The 16,050-nt window shown below is 42.3% G+C and overlaps 1 protein-coding gene across 7 annotated transcripts in view; it reads right to left on the reverse strand.

Moving 5' to 3' along the window:
- tox2 (TOX high mobility group box family member 2) overlaps positions 1 to 16,050 on the reverse strand; it is a 259,956-nt gene that overhangs the window by 150,706 nt on the left and 93,200 nt on the right. The window lies entirely within an intron of this gene.

A 16,050-nucleotide genomic window follows, 5' to 3' on the forward strand; every position in this document is an offset into this window, starting at 1 on the left:
TTCACTATCCAAACACGAAGATTGGCCAATAGGAGTGAGCTATCAGAGAGTGGCCAGTATCCAAGAATCAAACCCTAAACAAAGGACAGAAACTCGGAGAAAGCACTCAATGACTGGTAATACAGTGAATACTGGGTTACCAAAAACATTCATGTCTGTGATTTAGCAATATTTTGAGTACAATTAAGCTGTACGATATCTGAGACATCCCTGACTGTTAGTTTATTTATTTTATTTATTTATTTGTAGATACAGCACTGAAACAGGCCCTTCGGCCGACCAAGTCTGTGCCGACCAACAACCACCCAGGAAGCCAATGGTCTACTCCTGCTCCTATTTCTTAAGTTCTTAGCAAAGCTCTTTAGTTTGTTGATTTCCAATCATTACTGAATATTTCAACTATTTAATATCAGGGCAATCAAGCTGTTGGCTTTCTATACGACTCTCACAGCTGGCAAGGCTGGCATTTATTGCACTAGTTGCTTTGTACAATGGAGTGGCTTGCTAGGTCACTTCAGAGTCAATCACATTGGAGCAGGATTGGATTCTCATGCAGGCCCAGACTGGGTAAAGACGGCAGATTTCCTTCCCTGAAAGACACGAGTGAACCAGTTGGGTTCTTATGACAATTCAACGGCTTCATGGTCACTTTTACTGATCCCAGCTTTTTATTTCAAGACTTTTTAATACTGTATTCAAATTCCCATGGTGGAAACTCGTGTCCTGTGGATTAGACGTCCAGTATCCCCACCCACGTTCCAATGAAGGCTGCAGTATTGCTGCTTCATTCTCCTGTGGTTCTTTGTGTGACGTGCAGAATTGAAATGAAATTCAGGAGAGATGTATAATGGACGGTTGAACCAATACACCCAAAGTCAGAATAACCCCTGGCGGTATAGATAGGGAGGCTTTTGAAACAGGATGTTCCCCAATCAGGAGGTATTTAAAAACATAAAACTATGAAGGAGTGCGGCACAGGAAAAAAAACACCAAGAAAGAATGAGTTGGAAATTAGTTTAAGTCAACCAAGGTGTCTCATTGATGTGGGAAAGTGTAGCATGCTCATTATTTTTGTATTATTATGCAAAACGAGTTGTACCAATGGAACTAAGTCAATGTAATCGTAGCTGTTGCATTTTTCCTCACTATGAAATAAAACACCTTAACCATTCATATCAAGACATATTTCACCTTCAGAGAAAGGAAGCAATAGACACGAAAAAGACACAAATGTTCAGTTCTGATCACAAAACGGTACAAACATAGAAACATACTCGGCCCCTTGAGCCTGCTCTGTCATTCAACAAGATCATGGCTGATCTGATTGTAACCTTAACTCCACATTCCCGCCTACCCCCGATAACCTTCCACCCCCTTGCTTATCAACAATCTATTTACCTCTGCCTTAAAAATATTCAAAGACTCTGCTTCCATCACCTTTTGAGGAAGAGAATTCCAAAGACTCACGACCCTCTGAGAGAAAAAATTTCTCCGCATCTCTGTCTTGGGCGACCCCTTATTTTTAAACAGTGACTCCTAGTTCTAGATTCTCCCACAAGGGGAAACATCCTTTCCACATCCACCCTGTCAAGACCCCTCAGGATCTTATATGTTTCAATCAAGTCGCCTCTTACTCTTCTAAACTCCAGCGGATACAAGCCTAGCCTGTTCAATCTTTCCTCATAAGACAGCCCACCCATTCCAGTTATTAGTCTAGTAAACCTTCTCTGTATTGCCTCCAACACATTTACATCCTTCCTTAAATAAGGAGACCAGTACTGTACACAGTACTCCAGATGTGGTCTCACCAATGCCCTGTATAGCTGAAGCATAACCTCCCTACTTTTGTATTCAATTCCCCTCGCGATAGAAGATTACATTCTATTAGCTTTCCTAATTACTTGCAGAATCTGCTTGCTAACCTTTTGTGATTCATGCACTAGGACATCCAGATCCCTCTGCATCTCAGAGCTCTGCAATCTCTCACCATTTAGATAAGATGATTCCTTTTTATTCTTCCGGCCAAAATGGACAATTTCACATTTTCCCACATTATACTCCATTTACCAGATCTTTGCCCACTCGCTTAACCTATCTATATCCCTTTGTAGCCTCCTTATGTCCGCTTCACAACTTACCTTCCTACCTATCTTTGTATCATCAGCAAATTTAGCAACCATACCTTCAGTCCCTTCATCCAAGTCACTTATATAAATTGTAAAATGTTGAGGCCCCAGCACAGATCCCTGTGGCACACCACTCATTACATCTTGCCAACTGGAAAATGACCCATTTATGCCTACTCTCTGTTTCCTGTTAGCTAGCCAATCTTCTATCCATGTCAATATATTACCCCCTACACCATGAGCTTTTATTTTCTGCAATAACCTTTGATGTGGCACTTTATCAAAAGCCTTCTGGAAATCTAAGTACAGTACATCCACCAGTTCCCCTTCATCCACAGCACATGTTACTCCCTCAAAGAACTCCAATAAATTGGTATTACCGTTAACCCCTGGGTTGCACAATCATGGAAGTTATCGTGCATCAATTCCCATAAAAGTGAGATGCTCAGACTGCGTAAAGGACCAACCCATGCCATTGAACCCGAGAAGGTATCTATCCACAGCAGACTGAATTTGGAACAACATGTGTGACAAGTTGACAATGAAAAGTCAGATTTCAGCTAGTACGACATCTCAAAGCAGCCTTAACTGATTTACTTTAGCTGAAAAATTTACAAAAACACTCAATTAATTTTATTCAGTTGGAAATCTAGTTCCTTGTCCAGCCACAGTGTGTGATAAATATCTCCATTCATGAAACATCCATAAATCATTGGTGACTTTGTCACTCGTGGGTTATCCGGTCAGTCCCACTTGTGGTGATATTTATCATTTTATACTTCTGCCCATGACACATTCTCCGTATCAGATCAATCCCTGATCCATTGTTGTTCTGCACAGAGAGACTATTGTTCAAGGCTGTTTGCAGGTTGTGTTGATGAAGGATTAACCTACTGGTTTCAGAATTCTCTAAAGTCAGCATGACTCTATCAGGATTCAGCGGAAACCTGTGATTCTTTTCTGGAAATGCCTCTCTGAAGTGATTCATGTTTGGTTTTTCTGGAGTGCGAGATTTCCTCTATAAACCGTTTTCTCCACTGCTTTAAGACTGGCCCATGCCAAACGCCCATCCCTCATCATGCAAACGAACAAGTGAGCTGCTCCTGACCCTGCTGTGACCCTAGCAGCTGCGTGGTGTCTTAAGGTGGCTCTTGGTAATTGTTCCCTTAATTTCCCTATGGATAAAGGGTAAAAAGACTGGTATCTAAGCAGAAGCCAAGAGTGTCTGCTTGGCACACACGGGATTGTGGGCACAAATTAATATTAGGAGACATGCCCTTTCTAACACAAATCATTTGCAAGTTCAGAAATACTCAATCATCTTCTGTATTGAATGTTCAAACTAATTTACCACACAGTTTAACTGGACTGTTACTGTCTCAGTGCTTGATTTGCAATGATTTTATAAACATTGATTTTTCAGTGGTATATTATATATAAGCTGGGCCACAGCAATGAATTTCACAAAGTGCCTTCAGCGTAAAACATGCTACAAGGTAATGATCAGTGATAAACATGCCAGTTTTACCAGATTTTTTTTTTAATGTACAGCAACAGAACAGAATTACTCCCTGTTTCACACTAAGCTAGCACAATATCTCATTTGTATCATATAGACAGCATGGTGTTTGGTTTGAAAGTGACAAGAGTGAGTCACCCTGCAAACTAAATCAGTAATTCAACAATATATTAAAGGATCGTCTGAAGGATACATTTTATGCCTGTATAACATATAAAACTGTTTTACAGCTACATGCACTTCCTGTCAACTTTTCCCATTATAAATTCCGATCTCTGCCTTTAGAATGGGTATTGCCTATGTAAACTTGTAAAGGTGCAGTTACAATTTCTCACCAGTGCAGGTGCTGCAACACCACCTCTGTTGGAGCGGGTAATTACAGCATGACAAATTAACATAGGTAACTTCTACAGACATAGGAATTCATATTTTAAAATAAAGTTACAACATATGACTTTAAAATAGGGACTGAATTATATCCACACACCCTGGGGCAATTATTACCTCACTTTCCCAACCCTGCTTCACCTGAACTGCCCCACCACAGGACTGGCGAGTTACGCATTTTAAAAAAATTCTTACATGGGACGTGTGTCGCTGGCAAGGCCAGCATTCGTTGCCCATCCCTACCATGCAGGTTCCATGCAGCTCGTTAGAGCCTAATATAAATTTGATGAGTTTTTCTAAGGCCAGGATGTTGTGCCAGTCACAGAAAATGGCGGCCAGCTAACGTTCAGGTTGTAAGGGGTAGCGTGAGACGCACCAGTTGGGAGCCAACATTTCTAGCACTGTTCCTCGCACAACACATGAGCAGCTTTAGCCACAAGTGGAGAGACTTCATTAAAGGTCATAAAACCAAGGAGAGTTTTATGAACAGGTTGAAGAAGAAAGTGAATTGGAAGGTTTAATGTTGGTGATTTGTGAAATAAGCAACTTTTTTTAATTAAACGATTTGAATGACAGATCCTTAAAATAATTCAAAGGACTGTTGCCGAACAATATTTATGCAACCTGTGAGGTGCAGAATTTTTTACAATTTACATGTGGTTTATTTGTGGGAAGTGTTCAAACAATAAGATAGATTTTTAGTATTTGCCAAATGAAACAAGCAGGTTTGGAGGATAAATTAACATAACTGAACAGCAACAAACACTATCATCAACTGTTGTGGTGCTGTTCATGGCAAGTGTTGGCACCAGTATTATACACAGCTCTCTTGATACATAAAACACAAAATGCATATGGCAAAGAAGCAAAAGGCTTATAACATTATGACTGTCAATAAACAGCTTGATTTCAAGGACCAGTCAATCTCATGCAAGCAAGTCTCACATAATGGATCTCCTCTTTAGTCACTGAAAACAAATCATTCCAACAACCCTAACACAGAGACAAAATACACACTTGCCCTAGCTCAGATAGAACGTTACAATATCATTTAAAAGGACACTCTCTTGACTGTACAATACTTTTGTAAACATTCGCTTTTGGTTATGAATACCTTTTCACAAAGATAGTGCCATATTTAGTAGGCAAGTACATTCATATAATTGAATAAAAAGAAGTTGGAATCTCTGAAAGGCTAAGCAACCTGATGGACTCCTATTTGGAGTCAATGTCCCTCTCTGGGCAGTCAGATGTTACAGCAGCGGAAGGCTGCTATCCTTCAGTGAGCAAGACTATCAGCTGGAGCACTTGCATCATCTCAGCAAAGCTTTAATTTACCTTGTGAAAGCCATTTTTACTCAGGCTGGTATTGTATTACTGCACACTGTGGAAGAGGAAAGGGGTTTGTGAGGGGAAAGTCCCTTATGTGAGGTCAATGCACCGAAAGCGAGTGGTGAGCATCACAGAATTTGCAGCACAAAAGAAGGTAATTGAGCTAATCACATCTGTACCAGTACGAGCTCTTCAAATGGAGCCATCTACTCTAATCCAAATTCCCTGTACTTCCCCCAAATCCATTTATATCCTTCCTTTTCCAATACTTATCCAATTCCTTATAGTCGCTGCTTCAATAACCACTTATGGTAAAAAATGTTACATTCTAATAGCCTTCTGTATGAAAAAAGCATTTCATTCTCTAGTGATAATCCTCAAGTAATCCACAGATTTGATCTGTTCTGGCTGGTTTCTCTCCCTGCTGTTGCACAGTTTCTTCCTTCTTGATTGCCACTTTTCTCTTCCACTATCTCCCCTTTAGAGTCGGTTGATTAAAAGCATATTACTTGCCAATTATCAGTTGGTGCAATTAACTAGCTGTAGCTAATGTCAACCAGAACTCAGAATATACCATGGCCAGAATGTGTTATCCTAAGAGTGAAGAGCCTTCCTCTGTGATGGGAGGACTGAGTGAGTTTGTGGGAATCCTATGCTGGTACTGCAATACTAACACTTGCTTTGTTACCCTGCCAAAATTCTTCATGTGCAAGACTGGACAGTAATTGTCAGCAAGCAATTTGACAGTGTTAGATTCACAGCCAAGACCAAACCTGTTGTCCATGAGCTTTCTGAAAAGGATTTTTAACTGGTGAATGAAGATCAGGAATTTTGCGTTTCCTAACCCTAATACAGCAGCACTGGAGCCAAGTGGAATGGCTCACCAACTCCCTGGCTAAGGTCAAGGCACTGGGTGAGTTAACTGATCTCAGCCAGAGCTACTGTTCCATCATCAGTTTCTAGGGAGAGAAAAGATCATCCAGGGTTCTTGTTCCTGAGCAATAGCCAATGACTACCGTCAGGAAAGTGTGTTTGTGTGGGCATCAGTCAAGAACAAAATCAGCCTCAACGTTAATGTCTCCCTCCCTGAATAGTCTGCTGTTATTCACTGACCACATTTACACGCAGAGGGCTGGATTTTGTTCTCCTCCCGATGACGGGCTCCGTGGCGGTGGGGGAAGGGCCGTAAGATCGGAGCGGCAGCAGCTGCCACAGAACACGACGCTGGGATTGCCGGACCCAATTCCCCTGCGGCGGGGGAGTTCCATGGTGGGCCCTCCACCGCTCTGCGATGGACCCAACTTTTCATATTTAAATTAGTGTTTGCATTAATTAAAATCTAATCCGCAACAATCTTACCTGCAGTTCCGGATCTTCAGCGCGACAGGTGGCACTCATGCACCTTCACTTTCCCATTCAAGAAAAACTGGCATCACCGAGGTGGGGAAGGGGTGAACTCTGCATTTGTAGTGTCGTGGGGGGGAAGGGGTGAACTCTGCACTTTGTGCAGTTGGGGGGAGAAAGGGTCAACTCTACATTGGTAGTGTAGTTGGGCCGGGGGGAATATGTATTTTTGGTGTAGTTGGGTGAGGATGGGGGCAACTCTGTAGTTTCTTCACAGGGCTGTCAGCCCTTTACAAATGGCACCAACGCCTGTGAAGAAACAGCCGACACCGTTCACGGCGTCGCCAAGGCCACCCCCCGCCACATGATTGGCGGGGGTGGGGGGTGCAGCCACCCTGCATATGATAATGAGCCGCCGTGCTCAAGATAGTGTGCGGCTCGTGTGTGTCGGCCGCCATTTTTTACAGTTCTGATGAAAGGTCACTGACCTGAAACGTTAACTCTGTTTCTCTCTCCACAGATGCTGCCAGATCTGCTGAGTATTTCCGGCACTTTCTGTTTTTATTTCAGATTTCCAAAATCCGCAGTATTTTGCTTTTATTTTGGTCAAAAGGAATTTTAGTTCAGACATTAGAAGGAACATCTTCAAACAAAGGTTGATAAATTCCTGGAACATTGCGCCCACTGCCATCCAATACACAGCTACATGTGTTGGACTGGGATACTAGAGACATGGATGAATTTTGATAGGGGAATGACCTTTTCTCATCCTTGCCTTTACTTAAGTTCTTATTCTCTGCAGAACTTTTAAACATTGAGCCAAAACTCTCAATTTTTACTGAAATTCAATTTCAGACAGCTGGATTTAAGCAAAGACTGGAAGGGTGAGGCTGACAGTAAGTCATGTGGATGACTTTCAACATTAAGCTCTCAGTGGCTGTAAACCAGATTGCTCTGTTGCAACCTGCAAACAATTGCGTTTACTCCAAAGAGTTAATTGGGCAGGGGAGAGGATGTAGACAAGCCACTTTAACTGAATATGGTAAACAGAGATGCTGCGATAAGCACAGAGGGTGACTGTAATGGGACTCAAAGTTACTGTGTATTGGGTTGTTAGACCACATACATCTGATAAACTAAATGGAAAAAGTTTTGGTTTCCTTTAACATATAATTGGTTATCTTAATGCGATCTCAACATTTTACAAAAAAAAAGCTGAAAGATTAGTTGCACAGTTACATTGTCACATGTTGAACACTTGTACTGCCTGCAGCTGAAGTGTTTTTGATACAACTGTTTTGTGTGTAAGAGTAAAGAGTGAGCCAGTACAGTTTGAGAGTTTTAGTCAGGTTCAACATCGTAATACTCCCTGCGAGCTGTGGAACTGCTTTTAGTGGAAGCGAAATAGTGAAAAAACTGAAACTGCTACAATATTGAAATTAAAAACACACCACACGTCAGTCAGCACATGTGGAGAGAACAGGCAGTCGAAGCCTAGGGTTGGAGCCTTTCTTGGAAGGTCTGGGCTTCTCAACTCTGAAGAAGACTCAGCCTAAAACTTCAACTTATCAGTTTCTCTCTGCACAGATGCTGACTGACCTGCTGAGTGTTTCTTGCTTTTGCTGTTTTCTTGCTTTGGGTATATGGGGATCGATTATACCTCATGGATCTTGGTGATAGTGGCCCTGGCCCAATTACACGTGCAGCACTCAATAACTGGACCCACACAGGCTTGTGAGTATGCTGTTGTTCGAAAACTACAAATCACAAATTTTATTTCCACTCGTGATAGCTCGCAATGAACAAGAGGGAAAACCCCTGCCTGCTCCCACCAACAGAAGCATCCAGCAACCCATGCACTGGTCTCTGCCACTTCAGAGGCAGTGGGACTGCCCTGTTACGCAGTGCTATAAAAGATCTAATGAGTTGTTCGTCAATTGTACATTTGAACTGATCACTGATTTAATTGGGTTTTTGTGCTTTTCCACCTAATGGGCAATACTGAGTTAGATGCTTTGCTTTTTACACCCATCATCATGCAGACATACGAACATACGAATTAGGAGCAGGAGTAGGCCACTCGGCCCCTCAAGTCTACTCCACCATTCAATAAGATCATGGCTGATCTGATTGTAACCTTGATTCCACATTCCTGCCTACCCCCGATAACCTTTCACCCCCTTGCTTATCAAGAATCTATCCACCTCTACATTTAAAGTCTCTGCTTCCCCTGCCTTTTGAGGAAGAGAATTCCAAAGACTCACGATCCTCTGAGAGAAAACATTTCTCCTCATCTCTGTCTTAAATGGGCGATCCTTTATTTTTAAACAGTGACCCCTAGTCCTAGATTCTCCCTCAAGGGGAAACATCCTTTACACATTCACCCTGTCAAGACCCCTCACTGTCTTATATATTTTAATCAAGTAAATCATCACCAAGCTCTCCCAGGTCAGGTTAAGCTAGAAAATAAAACTTCCTCCACTTGACCCCAATAATGTGCTTAATCCAACTTGAGGAGACTGCTCCCTACTGTACCAATGTAACATTTCCACTTCCCACAATGGCCTGTTTGAGTGAGGCACTAATTTGCATCAGTACACAGGAGCACTGATCCAGGAATTAGCCAATCAGAACTTTGAGCTTGTTCTGCTATTCAGTTAGATTATGGCTGATCTGTACCTCAACTCCATTTATGCACCTTTGCTTGATCTCTCATATCCCTTGACAAGCTGATGTCACAAAAATCTATCGATCACAGTTTTGAAACTTACTGTTTACCAACTGCCTGTTGGGGAAGGGAGTTCCAGATTTCCACTATCCTTTGTATGATGAAGTGCTTCCTGACATCACCCCTGAACAGCCTGGCTTGAATTTTAAGGTTATGACCACTTGTTCTAGACTTCCCAAGCGGTGGAAATAGTTTCTCTCTATCTACCTTATCAAATCCTTTAATCATTTTCAAGACCTTGATTAGATCACCCCCAATCTTCTAAGCTAAGAATAGAAACCAAGCTTACACAATCTGTCCTCATAATATAAATACATTGGAGACAATTCATGCTGTGGAGCTCAATCCACTGAAAGTAGGACCATTACAGCTAGTGTGAAAGCCAGATATTCATCCCATCAGCTCATGCTTCATTCAAACTCTGAGTGTAGATATGAAAGGCTGCATGCTAACCCATTGCCCCAACCAGGCCCTTGTTACTTGGTCTAATTTAGAGGGAAACTAGCAGATATAAGCAAAACAAAAGTCCATTCCTTTCCATTGAGGGTTCCAAATAACCAATATTTTCCCTTCAATTTTTCCAGGTCTGTGATGTTGAATTTCCCTGTGTCACTGTGTTCTCCATTCTGTTCTCAGCTTGCTTATCTCTCCTTCTATTTCACAGACAACTCTCAGATAAGAAAGATTTCAAGCTTTATGTTCAGCCCACTGACTGAGAATCCAAACATCAGCCAGAATCTTTAATAAGCAACTCCCTGCAATAATAACACGAGAAGAAAATCTTTGGGATGAATCCGAGTGTAAGTGTTGCCATTGAACATCTCCCTCACCATTCACACTGAAGGATTGAGTTACATTGAGTCCTTGCCCAAGCTGTCCCGGTGGTTTCAGTGGATGTTAAAGATGTGAGACTATTATTGGAAGAGGAATGAGGAGTTCTTCTAGTGTCTGAAGCAACATTTCTCCCTTCACCGATGCCATCAAAAACATATTCTTGAGACGTTCTGAGTGATTTGATGAGGTGCTGTATAACACTAATATATTATTATGCTTTTGCTGCTAACATTTTGTTTTGGGCATTGCTCGATTAGACATCAGACAGTAATTCATTCTGCTATCACTCTTTTTCCCCACTCCTTTTTCTGCTGATTTCCTCCTCTCCCAAAATGGTTGCTCTTTTTTGAGGTTAAGATGACAGGAGTGTCTGTCACTGTCCTCCATCTCAGTGAAACGGCAGCCTTGGCAGTGAGTGACAGCAACAACTCCTTATTGTAAACCAGTAGCGAGTCACGTATCACTATTTGATATTTGAAACAAAAACAAGAAATGCTGGATTCACTCAGCAGGTCTGGCAGCATCTGTGGAAAGAGAAGCAGAGTTAACGTTTCGGGTCAGTGACCCTTCTTCGGAACTCCGAAGTTCCGAAGAAGGGTCACTGACCCGAAACGTTAACTCTGCTTCTCTTTCCACAGATGCTGCCAGACCTGCTGAGTGAATCCAGCATTTCTTGTTTTCGTTTCAGATTTCCAGCATCCGCAGTATTTTGCTTTGATTACTATTTGATATTTATTTGATTGTATTTTCAACATTTTTAATAGTCTATGGCAGCTTTGCACACTATGATATGCTAGAACGTAACTTGTTAGTTGTACAATCACGTTTTCAAATGGTATCAGCTTGGCTGAGTTGGTAATGCCCTAAACCCCAGTATAGGATTCGAACATGTCAATTGTCATTTCAGTCTGTTTCTGAGGGAAGGCAGAATTATCTGAGTTTCTAACTCTGGATGAGACATTCAGCTTAATGCAAGCGATCTCAGGGGTACTGAGCAGGGAAATGTGAACAACATTCCTCCCTCAACCAAAAACAGTTTAATTGGTCATTGGCCTCATTTGCTCTTTGTGAGACCTTGCTCTCTGTAAACTGCCCCACATAAGAACAGCGAGTATACTTCAAAAAGTAACTAATGTGATAAGTTCTGTATATAAATGCAAGCTGTGTGTGCAGGCACTGACACCATCTTCAAAGCGCAGCCAGCCCTGCTGGTCCGTTTGAATTTTTAAAGATTTTAAAAATTCACAAATTTATTGAATAAATTTCTAAAGCCCCTTTCCCACTGCACCCCCCACCCAGAACAATTACGTTAACTATTTGCCCTTTTCCCCCCCAAAACACTTACCTTTTAAATCTGACCTACCCTCATCAGACTGCACAAAGTTTAAAGTTCACCCCTTCCTACCATCCACTGCACTCATTATGTTTATTTGACCCTGTTCCCACACCCCCGCACTGAAAATCTTAACTCCCCGCCCAGCCCCCCCCCCACCAGTGTCATGCTGTCTTTTCCCGGACGGGGAATTGAAGACATGGGAATGCCGGCCACCACGCCAAAGGTTCAGGTGGGCCCGGAAGACCATTTAAATTTATGCATGTCGTTAATTTAAATGTTGAAATCCAGGTCCTATCACCCAGCGGTGGGACAGCCGCTAGGCAGCCTCGCCACTGCCAGGAAGATCGAGCTGGGCCCTTCCAGTGTTGGTCTCCGTGACGGATCGCTGCTGGTCCCATCTTTCAGCGCCCCCCCCTCCCCCTCCCCTCCACTCCACCACAGCGCCTGACGTCGAGGGCTTGGTAAAATCTAGCCCAACATAAAAAAAGCACAGGACGTGTAAAGGTAATTCAACCCATCAAGTGCACTTCTCCATGTCCACTCTCCCCTATCACTGACTCACCCATTCATTTAATTTCCTCCTACAGCTCAGAAACACCCTACCCTTCCAAAGACTTACCCCATCCACAATCTCCTTCCACAGCCCATGCACAGTCTACCCTGCCATGGACTCAACCTCATACCCCTTATCTCCTGAGATAAATGGAATAACATTCTTTGATCCCCAAAAGCATTCAAAGAATAATCTAGAATGTTCATCCATCCCCATATTCCCACTATTCAGCCACAAATGATCTGATAGCTCTGACTAGATTTATATCCATAATTTTTAATCCTATTCTTTATCCCATGCTGCTAAAGGTTTTCTTTAATATGGAAACTGTTGAGAGTTTTCTTTGAAAACAGAGTAAAAAATCTGCAAGTAGGAGGCAAAAGGATAAAAAATGAGGGAAGTTAACAGAGTCCACTTGTCAGTAATAATCAGCTAACTGCAAACCCTGTAACACATTAATGCTACTTTGTGTTGAAAGGCCATACCTCTTACTTAAGTGCCTGCATTTAGAAACAGAATTCACCGTATCTGCACTCGATCCACTCTTGAAAGGATCGAGAACGAGAGGGCACAGATTTAAAGTAATTGATAAGAGAAGCAAAAGTGACATGAGGGAAAACTTTTTCACGCAGTGACTGGTTAAGATTTGGAATGCACTGTCGAGAGTGTGGTGGAGGCAGGTTCAATTGAAGCATTCAAAAGTGAATTAGACAGTTAAATGAAAAGGAAGAATGTGCAGGGTTATGGGGAGAAGGCGGAGGAATGGAACGGAGTGAATTGCTCATTCAGAGAGCCAGTGCGGATACGATGGGCCGAATGGCCTCCTTCTGCACTGTAACAATTCTGCGATTCTGTAAAAGATACCAGAAGACCCAGGTATGATAAAAATGAATCATTTTTGTCCTTGGCACCTTGGATTCTTCCTCGTTGGTCACAGTACACATGGGGTTAAAATTTGTTCAGGAGATGAGGGAACGAAACAAAAACAGGAGTCTGGAAAAGATGTTTCAATCAAAGATGTAGGAAATAGGAAGAGAAAAGCTGCAATAAAAAGAGAAAACACAGCAACTAATGTCATTACTGAGGTTTAACTTTCCTTTGTAAATGCATTTTTAATCATCTTACAAGGCAGTCAGTCATGTTGGTGTATAATTAATTAACTCACCTTTGTTGACTACACAGATAATATTAATCAGGGACATCGTACAACTAAAGGATCAATTAGATTACAAGCTTCTCGGAACAAAGCCAGAAGCAAGATATTAAAACAGGGCTCCAGAGTAACTGATGGCAAGCAGTAGGCCTGTCAGTCACGCTTCCTCAGTGAATAATTCCCTGTCCTTGCTGTTGCTATTGGAGAACTTCATCCATTCCCCCTCTCCCTGTGAGAGCTGGCTGTCTTTTGCTGCTTTGTCCAACTAGCTACACTGGAGACTGGACAGGGAAGCTTCATCAGGTAACTGAAGTGGTATTGGGACTACATCACAATGGACTAATTCCACAAACTATAAGTGACAGAACAAGCAGAGCAAAGGAGTTTTAAGGATGATGTTACTTCTGTAATTAAATGATACTACAAGTGGTGACAATGGACCAAGACTCAGGTCATTGGCTGATACGGGACAAAAAGGATAGAAAAAGGTCACATTGAAAATCCATCAAAAATAAGTTACTTGTGAGGATTTCATAACAACAAGAAAACAAAATATAAAAACTAAATTAAAACAGTAGAACCAATGTTTTATTGGACATGGCATAATATAAACAAATGATTCCATACAGGGTGCCTCACAACCCACCTCAAAATAAAATATGCTCATTCCAGAACGATCTCATTATTTCTGATTTGATGTCAGATATTTAAAATAAGCTTGTGGAAGTAAGATCAAGTATTTAGTTTTATTCTATCTCCTGTCTTTTGCCAGGGAACCCAATCTGACCTTGAGTGACTCTTGCTTGAAGGCCAGTCATTTGTACGCTCTTGAACTTTCTCATCAGACCCTTTTGTCTCTCCTTATCCAATCAATACAATTATGGTCATTGTGACTCTGTGCTTTCCTCTCATTCTCCCCCAAGGCTCCAACCAAACCATCCTACATGCTCTTGTTCTTTTCTGCATTCTTTATTATGTTAAAATCAAGACTCTTTGTTGTCTTGTACACAAACTCATTCTTTCACAGGATTACAAAACTGTCCATTTACCTTTCAGTCTTTCCTTCATCCTACAGATGACAGACTTTTGAAAAACAAATCTTATGCCAACTAACCTTACTTCATCTTTACATGTCTTCTTCCTATTCTCATTGGACCTCACGGTGCCTTGCATTACACAAATAGCAAAATTATTACTTCTCCCACTGTCCATCAGGTGTTTCCAGGGATCATCCTAGTCTGGTTCCTATACCCAATCTGAGGCAGTGGTGGGCTGAGGGCTGAGGGGTTGGGGTGGAGGTGGTATTAGTGCTTTCTCACTCCTCTTCATCGCACTACCAGCCTTTGTTCCTCTCATCCTCAAGTTTCTTAAAAATCACTTGATCAATGATAACACAAACCCTCATCACTCCATCCCCATGGAGAAGACATTTCCTTCCTGTGTCTCCGCACTCAACCATCACTGCTGTATATTTTAGCCGTTTTCTATCAGTCCGTCATGAGGTTATAATGTTCTTTGCTTTTAATAAAACGTTAAGATTAGAAGAGTTGAATTCTGAATGAACTCTCCAAAATTGTCATTTTATCTGGTTTGCTATTTTCTTCACATAACAGTTTATACATTCCGGAGCAGATGTATCTCAGCTTCACATTATATTTATATATCTTAAATCACATTCAATTAAAAATCTTTAAGAGCAGGTTATCAGTTCAACCATTTGTTGACCGAACTCTTCCTCACCGATTGGGTCTACCAACATACAAGCTTCCTCTTTCTGTGGCTTTGGCTCATTTCCTTATCAGGCGGGTGTACCTGATGGTACAGATAAGGCAGAGGTACTTGCCATTATAGTGGTTGCTCAGCCTAGGACATACCCCCAAATTAATATCGATAGCAATGCTAGCACAGGTCTGGTATCTCTCCATTATCAACTCTGGTATATCTCTGGGGGCAGTCCCACATTAGTGCTGCTATGTTAGGTAGCCCTCCATTAACAACAAAAACAAAGTGACACTCAGGAGTGAAATTTTACTAACTCACACGCTGGGGAGCCGGGGTCGATTTGCGGGTGTTGGGGTGTGGGTTCCAGTAGCACACGGGAAACTAGGAAGTCTGAGATTCCCCACACACAGTGAAATTTTAACTCCACAGTGTGCGTCTCCTGTCATCGACAGGTTCCCTGCCTGGAGGTCAGCCTGATTGACAGGCTTGAGATCCAGTCAGGCAGGAAGTGGTCCAGAGGAGGCCGCAGGACCAGGTAGATCTGACCCCAAACCTGGGTGGTGGTCGGGGGTTCTAATGGTTGAGGAGCTTGGAGATCCAGGTGGAAGTGCTCCTGCTCCTCCTGACCAACAAGGAGTTCTCCCCAAAGCTGCCCTTGCCTGTCTTCAGCTGCAGGATTCCTGAGGCCTGGAAACCCCAGCTGGCCACATTAAACCTGCAAAGCAGGTTAAATCTGAGGCTTCCAACTCATTAACATATAAATCGCTGGGCCAAAATCCTGGAACTCCCTTCCTAACAGCACTGTGGGGTACCTAAACCCCAAGGGCTGCAGCGATTCAAGAAGGCAGCTCACCACCAGCTTCTCAAGGCAGTTAGAGATGGGAAATAAATGCTGGCCTGGCCAGCGTCACCCACATCACTTAAATGAATAAAAAAAATGCCAGCACACCTCCTGAATGTGGGTTAGCTGCTATCCCTTGTTTCACCTCAGTAAGTCTTGGAAGTGGAGGGTTGGA

This window comes from Heterodontus francisci, chromosome 16 (genome assembly GCF_036365525.1).
Source record: "Heterodontus francisci isolate sHetFra1 chromosome 16, sHetFra1.hap1, whole genome shotgun sequence".
Lineage (NCBI taxonomy): Eukaryota > Metazoa > Chordata > Chondrichthyes > Heterodontiformes > Heterodontidae > Heterodontus > Heterodontus francisci.